We start from the raw sequence: 8,030 nt of genomic DNA, 5'->3' as shown, positions 1-8,030 counted from the left end.
CAAAAAAGTCAAAAAAATTTTTTGGGCCTCAAAATGCCATAAAAATGGTCATAGTATAGTAAGGTGTCAAAATCGGCTAAAAAAATTCATACTTTAGTATGGCCTCAAAATGTCATTTAATTTAATCAACATAATCTGCAGAGCCGCTTGGGAGCCGATAGAGTCTGCTCTTTTTAGTGAGCCGAGCCAAAATAGCCGGTTCTCTAAAAAGAGCCACAATTCACATCACTATAGCTTTTGGCACGCGTCTGGGACGATGGCGCGCACAATCAAAAACAACCCCCAGCCACGGGACCGCGCAGGCCAGAGTCGGTCGTGTTGATTGGCTGTGGTCATCTTGCCCCACCCTCCGTCCCTGTGGATTGGTCATACGGAGATCCTTCTGCTCACCGATTGGACGCTATTTGTAGAACCGGCTGTGTAGCTAGGCTGCTGCTGCATTCACGTATCCATCCAAAGATTAAATTTGAGAGAGTTTAAAGACGAATAAATGTGCTTTTAGTTGTTTATGACGGAAATAACGGCTAATCGATAATGTACCCGGTATTTTAGCTATGGGAGGCTACAGAGGCTGCGTGACAAGTTAGAGCTAAATCGTGAAAGGAAAAACATAAAAGTGGTGAATGTTTACTCAAAGCAGGTTGAACCGACGATGTTAGCAGCTGTTGACATGACGTCCGTGATCTCTACAACAGGATTTCTGCTGTGACCGCCGAGACAATAAATAAATAAAGTCGTGACAAAACTTTGAAGCCTAAAATACACATGCACAACCGAGAAACAATATTTTTTCAACCCTGAGTAACTGCTACTCTGAGAAAAGAAACAGCAAACCGAGTACGTTTGCTGTTCTGTTCCGTATTTTTGTTCCTCGTCTCCAATACCGACTACATGACAAAATGATCAACACTAAGCCATCTCTGTCCCAGCCACAAAGTTTAGCAATCGTCTACAGTGTGTCTCCTCAGTATTGTCGGTTTATTTCTGTTTTGTGTGTTTAATGTCTGTCTACGAACCAAAATCCCTTTAGAATAATAATAAAGCTGAATTTGTCAAGACGTCCCACGTTTTTTCTTCCGCGCTGAATTCCCAACTTTCCCATGTCCTGCGCCGCACGTAAAGGCAGCACCAGCTGATGACATACAAACACCGCTTTTTTCCACTTTTTGAACAAGTTTTACACCGAAACCAGTTCATACGATTCATCCCAGTGAGAGTCTACAGGCTGAAAACACACCACACAGTAACGTCTGACTGATCCAGTGTCCTGAGTGTTTCTCTGCATTATTCAAAGCGCGATGCGCATCACCGGAGCTAATTAGGATTTCAGTATAAATAAGGCCGCAGATGGGACAGCTCGGCCTGTCCTGCCGCTGATGTCGGAGAGCTAAAGATACAGAGGTTAAAACGCTGGAAAAGCTGCAAGCTGCTCCAACATGCACACACTCTGACCCGCCTCACGGATGGGACTCTTCTCAGACCGGACCTACGGAGATATCCCACAGATTTCACGGTTTAGCGCAGAGAGTCTTTGGCTTATGAACGCATCCACCGAGGAGACTGGTGTTTTTGGAGACTTTTTGATGGCACTCGGGTCGATTTAGACAGGCTGCTGTTGCCTTTATGGGACGGTGAATGTGTCTTTTATTTTATTTCTTTTTATGTTTATTTTTTTTACTAACACCCTCCAGCTCCAGTGGAGAAACCGATTTCCTCACCGGGTTGTTTTGGTTTCCGAGGGGGAGAAGGCGACGTGTTTTTGGGGTGAGTGCTGAGCCAGTGACCTGCTGGAGGACACGCATGTGTTTGTCCGAAAAATCACAGTAATGACCCTGTAATGTTGCCGTAATGTCCCCTCAGAGACTTTTAAGTGTGTGTCTGTGCAGTGAGTTTTCAGCTGTTATCACACTTTTATGGCATTTTATTTTGTTTCCTGTTGCAGGACCGGATTAATAGTGTGTTTTTTTTTATATTTGTATACTCATTTATGTATTACAGGATCAGGTTTCTTGTATTCCGGGATGTATGCAGAGCCACTAAATTATACAATGCACGAAAAAAACATTTTTAATAATCCGGTGATAATCTCATACTAATTGTAGAACAGAAATCGTCTATTCTTCTGTTTGGATGTCACTCCTGCATGGTTTATATAACCGCGGGCCCACAATAATCTTCTTACATGAATTAGCCTATAAGGTTACAACATCTCTTTCTTTGATGAAGCACGTTGTGCAATTTGAGTTACATTCAGGAGCAGACAGCCTGACGTGCTGCTCCTGTCGGGGGATAATTTGCGCTATCTCCGCCGCGATCGCCACCGTCGCCCGCGCGCCCTTCCGCCTGCAGATCTCGGTCAGTTTTTTCGGGGGGCTTAAAATGCCACGTGAACAGGCGACAAAAACACAGTGAAAGGATGGATTTCATAACGCTCACGCGCGCGCAGCCTGCGCCTCCGAAGGAAGCTGCAGTGTGCGGTGTTTACATGCGTCCTCGTCGCGTGGTGAGGCAGCGCGCCTGAGGGTGTCGAGGTATCGCAAACCCAGCGGGGACTCACGCTGCGCTGGCAACAACAAAGGCAGTGAAGTAAGAGCAGTCTATGAATTGTTGCTGTAGCCTTCAGGCTGACGCGCGTCCTCAACGTCAGGACAACAAGGGTAGGACGAGAGCAGGCTTTTGTTTGAGGGTAGGTGAAGGATTCGTGTTTTTAGCATTTATTTTATTTTTTAAATTAATATTTAATGTCATCATTCATGGCATCATATTACAGATGTGGATCTGTCCAGTGACACATAAATAGTGCAGCAGCTGCAGGAGGAGGAGGAGGAGGAGGTGGTGGGAGCGATCAGGCTGCTGTTTTGTGTTTTTGTTTGTTTTGTTTTTTTAATCTACAAAATTGCCTAATAATTCTAATAATATCTGTTTGGTGTCACTTGGCAAAGCCTAAAGAAATACTCGAGGAATCTATTGATCTGTATCTAAAATTAACTAATGGGGGCAGGCTTGTTTTGGCGCAACACCTCAGAGAGCTGTGTGATTGTTTTTCAGGAAAAAAAACATCCAAAAATAATCCTTTAATTTCTCTTCAGTCTGTCTGTGGTGCTCAGTTATGACTTTTAGTTGACCTTTCTGTTGTTTCTTCTCCCATATGGTGTCAGGACAATAACACCAGAGTGACTGTTTTATTGTTTCTTTGCATCCATATAAAACATGCCAGGATCCCTTTTCTTAAATGATTTTAACCCATGATACCACTTAATCAGTCCACAGACTAATTAATCAAGAAAAAAATATAAAAATTGAGTGAAAAATATGCTGAAAACCTGCAGAAACCAAATGTGACTTTGGCTTTAATTAATACAGAGATCTGCAGGTGGAAAACCACACGTGACAAAGAAAAACAAAGACGTTTAATATCGTAGAAGGAAGAAGAAAGAGATTCATATTCTCATCTTGTATTTATTTACACATCCGGGTGTCTGCGCGCTCCCTCCTTCCCTGGGTGGCGCGTTCAGGCCGCATGGGAAATAATCTCCTCAGCAATAACAAAACAAAAACTTGGAGAGCTTAATTTTCCTGAAACTAAAATATATTGTTGAATTTGATGCCTGCAGTAAATAATTCTCAACTTTGTCAAAGATCACACAAGACACTTTATATGTGATGCATCTGAGTTCATGTTTTACAGCAGATTCACTCTGCAGGCAACAAATAAATATTTTTGGAACATCCAAAATATCTTGACCTCAACTTAAAATGTCCTCAGTGGAGAAGTTGGGTTTCAGTTGCCAAAGTTAACAACCTAAAACCTGAAGTGAAACACACAGGGTGAAACACTCAAAGGGATCTTTTATTTATAGAAGGCCTACAAGAGCAGCACCATGAAGGTGTTTTACAAGGCTAAAGCTGAGCAAAAAAATAAATATAAACTAAAGAAAATCTAAACTGAACAACTAAATAGATGCTGAAGTCAGTTGTTTGCAGTAAGCATAGATTTAAGATGACACAAATGCTATTGATTGTATGAGGGGAAACTGAAGAGTCAGATGAAAAGAAAGCAGGAGAACAGATGCATCATCAATTCATCAATTTTTTTTGTCATCACAGATAAAGAGTGGTGTTAAGGAAGCTGCAATAAATAACTAAACAGTAAAATGTGGTGAAATAAACAAGCAGAAATGTTTGAACATATAAAGTACAAAAAAAGCTACAAACAAAACATTAAATGAAAGGAACCAATAAAGAGTAAAGAAATAAAAACATTTCATTCTCACCTGAACACTCAACTCAACCTGGTTCCCATCTTTCCCACGGGGGCCTGAAAGCAGCGCAGCCACCGATTGGCCAGTCTAGCTGTCAATCAAAGGTCCATCTCCCTCCCACGTGGTGACGTTTCCGTACCAAAGTAACCAGGCCAGTCCATTACGCACACAAAAGACACAACAAAAGCCCGTGTTGGGAAAAATGAGATCCGTCAGCACCCAAAGGACACAACAATAAGTTCCCATCTGGCAGCATCACCCATGGACCAGAGCCTGGGACGACGACAATCATTTATTTAACTTAAAAAAAACAACATCTCTCTCCTTCTTCAGCAAGCAGTTTTTCCACCAAGCTGCGTTTTGCTCAGATCTGATCCAGGTGGTGAGTACAGCAGCAGCAGCAGCAGCAGGGCAGTGTTTACCTCAGAAAAATAATAAAATAAAAGAAAACAAAACACAACCTGTAAGAGGAGAAGAGCATCAAACACGGTTCTGGTGTCGTGCTGGATTCACAGACTGCATCAGGCTCGGAAAAACAAACAGTGAAACCAGCCAACACAGCGACACTGTTGCACTTGAGCTGGCGTCGTGCTCTTTGTTGGATAAACACATTTAGAAGAGGTGGTGGAGGGAAAAAGAGGAATGAGGGAGGTTGCAGAAGCCTCTAATGTCCACATTAACTTATTTAGATGCTAAGAATTGCCGTTAAAATGCATGTTGCGTTGTAAATGTGCTGTTTTTGTGGTTAGATTCAGCGTTGTTGGGAGCGAGTCTTTTGTCTGGACACTCTTCTTCCTGTTAGTGGTTACCAGAGACGCACAGTGTGCTGCCTCTTTGTTTTCACTTTGCTCAGTTTGAATATCAGCTGCTCCTGCTGGGTTCACCTGTTCACTCAAATCACCTCTCGTCTTATTTTAAATGTTGGGGTTTTTTTTATCCTGTTTTTCCTCAAAAACAACACTTTAAATCCAAAATGTGATCAGTTACAGGTGATGAAGGAGCCTGAAACAAAAGAAACAAGAGTGCTGGAGGCAGGAAGTTATTTTGTCTGTGTTTTACAGTCGTTGTAATAAAAACAAACACAGAAAAATGTAAAGTAATACTGTGAAAAGTGAACACAAATAACACCATGTGCTGTCAAATACCTCGGAGTCAGCAACTTGGCTTCACAAGAGATCAAAACAAACAAGTAAACAAACAAACAGCTCCACAGATGCTGTTTGTTTGTCCTTATTTGGCATTTATGAAGACAAAAGTGAGGTGTGTGCATCATGTCATGCCGTCAGCGTGCATATATTTGGGGGGGGGGTCGTCTAAATGCAAATAACAGCATGCTATTGTCTGTGTGTTAGTGACAACCCTGTGTCTCTGAGGATGCACTGCACAAAGCTGATTTAATCACTGATGGTGATGATGCTAAAGTGTGACACACTTCTAAAGCTCCTGTGTGTGTGTGTGTTTACCTTTCTCCATGCACGTGCTGGCGCCGGGGTTAAACTGGGCTAATTCAGAAAGGGGATTTTGTCCTTTTCATGCAGGGATTATGGCTCAGGCACCTGTGCAGATTATACAGTATGTATGTAAATATGGCTCGTCTGGGGCCTCTGGGCTCGGTTGCCAGTTTTCACCTTCCCAGCCGTGTTAAGTGTGTGTGTGTGTGTTTTTATATGTGTGTGTGTGTGTGCGCGTGTGTTTTTTCAGAGCAGCCATGCTTCACGTCACGTCACGGCAGCTTCCTGTTGAGTTGCGGAAGCTCCTTTGTTTTCTTGTCTGGCTGCTGGCTTCTGTCTCGGCGCTGCTCTTCCTGTTGCAGCACATCGAGCTCAACTGGAAACTTCTAGAACTGCCGAAGCTCGTTTTCATTGTGTTGTCACACTCAGGGGTGCAGGGTTATTGTTGATTTTTTGTTTGTTTTTCACAAGGTGCAGCCTTTGTCATGCTCTGTTGTTGGTGACAGTGACTGTTGGGCCTGTGGGCTGCAGCTGACAACATACCTTTAAGACAAAAATGGTTATTTTTTTAAGGCAAAATGTAGTTTTTGTTTCTTAATTTGAACACTTTATTATTATCAATTAAAAGATGAACATTAAACCCTGACACTTTGACAACTTCTGTCCTTTGTTGTAAGTTACAAATGTTCTTTCAAAAGATGTATCAGGTGACAAAATATGGCTGAATCATACAGCAGCATAAAGACAGAATAAACAAATCCCACTGAAGTGCTCAACATTGTCTTACAAGTGGATGTTTTGTTAGTCTCACTGTTGTTGGCAGCGTCTGGTTCGGGCTTTGTCTGGTAAAATTAGATCCTGAGGTGCACATCAAGTGTTTTCTATTATGTTTTTGTTGTAAATACGAGAAGTGAAAACCACTGTGGCGTAGCAGAAAAATAGCACCACCTAAATGCAGTCTAATTTTTATCAACAACAAAAGACACAAGCTGGAAGAGTCCCGCCCCCATTCTTTGACTGACAGGTGATCATGAGAACGGAGCAGACATTCACTTCTCTAAAGCAGAAAAAGTTCTCACATGCTTCACTTATGTCAAAGCAGCAACGTCACAATGTAAACATACTCTAATTACACAAAAAACAAAAAAACAAAAACAAAACAGCAGACCAACAAAGTTAGTAACAAGCTGGTGAAGAAAGTTTAGCAGCTAAAGAGGCAGATTGTTTTTGTTGGGAGTTGGTGGGAACCAAAACGGAGCTAGAATCCGAGCGAATATTGGACTTAGACGCCCAGAAACACGACTCCAAATAAATGTTGTTAGGAACTGTTTGCTAACGTGTACACAAGGCCATACTATGTGTTTATAGTGTGTTCTGCTGCCCCAAGTGGCCAAAAGAAATCAACTACTTTAGCTTTATCAGTCACACTTTTACAGCACCTTCTGTGCAGGATAATGTCATTTAAAATGCTTCACAGATGACACAGTAAAATAGTAAATTCAATAAACAACAAAAATACCACAGATAAGGGAAAGTGAAATGTTTGTAACCGAATGAAATCATGGGGGCAGTAGGAGGCCTACAGCCTCAGACTCTACAGCTCCTCAAGTGGAATACTTGAGTAAATGTACTCAGTTACTTTACTTCCTTGTCGGCAGTACTGAACTGTTACTGGAGCTGAATGTGTTTAAATCAAACTCAATTTCCAAGGTGCATTTTGAGAAAGACTGCAATAAAAAGAGCTTCACATAGAAATGAAACAAGGATCAATAAACAAGACGCAACATAACAATAACAAGCCACAGAAAAATAATCCAGTAAAAAGCCTTTTCTGCACCACACGCACTCTGCGAACAAACCTCTGTAGCCTCAAACCTCATTGTCCACTTAAAGACACCGAACGGCCGTCGTCTGGGCCGACAGGCAGCAATGTTTATGGGAACAATACGTGTTTGAAATATTTCTTTTGACAGCTGAGCCTTTTAGTTCCCACTCGCTGTCAACCACAGACGCAAACACACAAACAAAACGATTAATAATGATAATTCAATAGACAAGATAAATAAAAAGGTCATAACAGGCAGTGGGCAGCGAGGAGAGCAAAGGCAGCAGTGTAAAAAAAAAAAACAAATAGGTGAAATAAAACAACATTGGGTCTATTTAATGATGTTAATGCAGTGAAATGAAGATTAAAAATGCATATTTTTTTAGTTGGTGTAACGTCATATTTGGTCAGCTGGAATCAGCAGGACGGGGAACAGGTCCCTTTATACTGGTGAATATTTGCTGTTGTTCTACACCTGCAGAGATGTTTTTG

At 41.8% G+C, this 8,030-nt stretch overlaps 1 protein-coding gene across 3 annotated transcripts in view; it reads left to right on the top strand.

The window, feature by feature from the left end:
• The first annotated feature begins 1,170 nt into the window (after positions 1–1,170).
• The window catches only part of ypel1 (yippee-like 1), a 29,159-nt gene continuing 22,299 nt past the window's right edge, over positions 1,171–8,030 (top strand). Inside the window, exon 1 of one of the 3 annotated variants that reach the window (XM_041041908.1) lies at positions 1,171–1,764. The gene's annotated coding sequence lies outside the window, so the exon portion shown is untranslated. Of the gene's footprint in view, positions 1,765–2,588; positions 2,687–4,392; positions 4,645–8,030 lie in introns of those variants that run through there. The other 2 variants (XM_041041909.1, XM_041041907.1) reach the window with 2 other exon arrangements.

Source organism: Toxotes jaculatrix, chromosome 7 (assembly GCF_017976425.1).
Source record: "Toxotes jaculatrix isolate fToxJac2 chromosome 7, fToxJac2.pri, whole genome shotgun sequence".
In the NCBI taxonomy this organism is placed as follows: domain Eukaryota; kingdom Metazoa; phylum Chordata; class Actinopteri; family Toxotidae; genus Toxotes; species Toxotes jaculatrix.
This window is presented reverse-complemented; position numbering and strand designations above follow the sequence as displayed.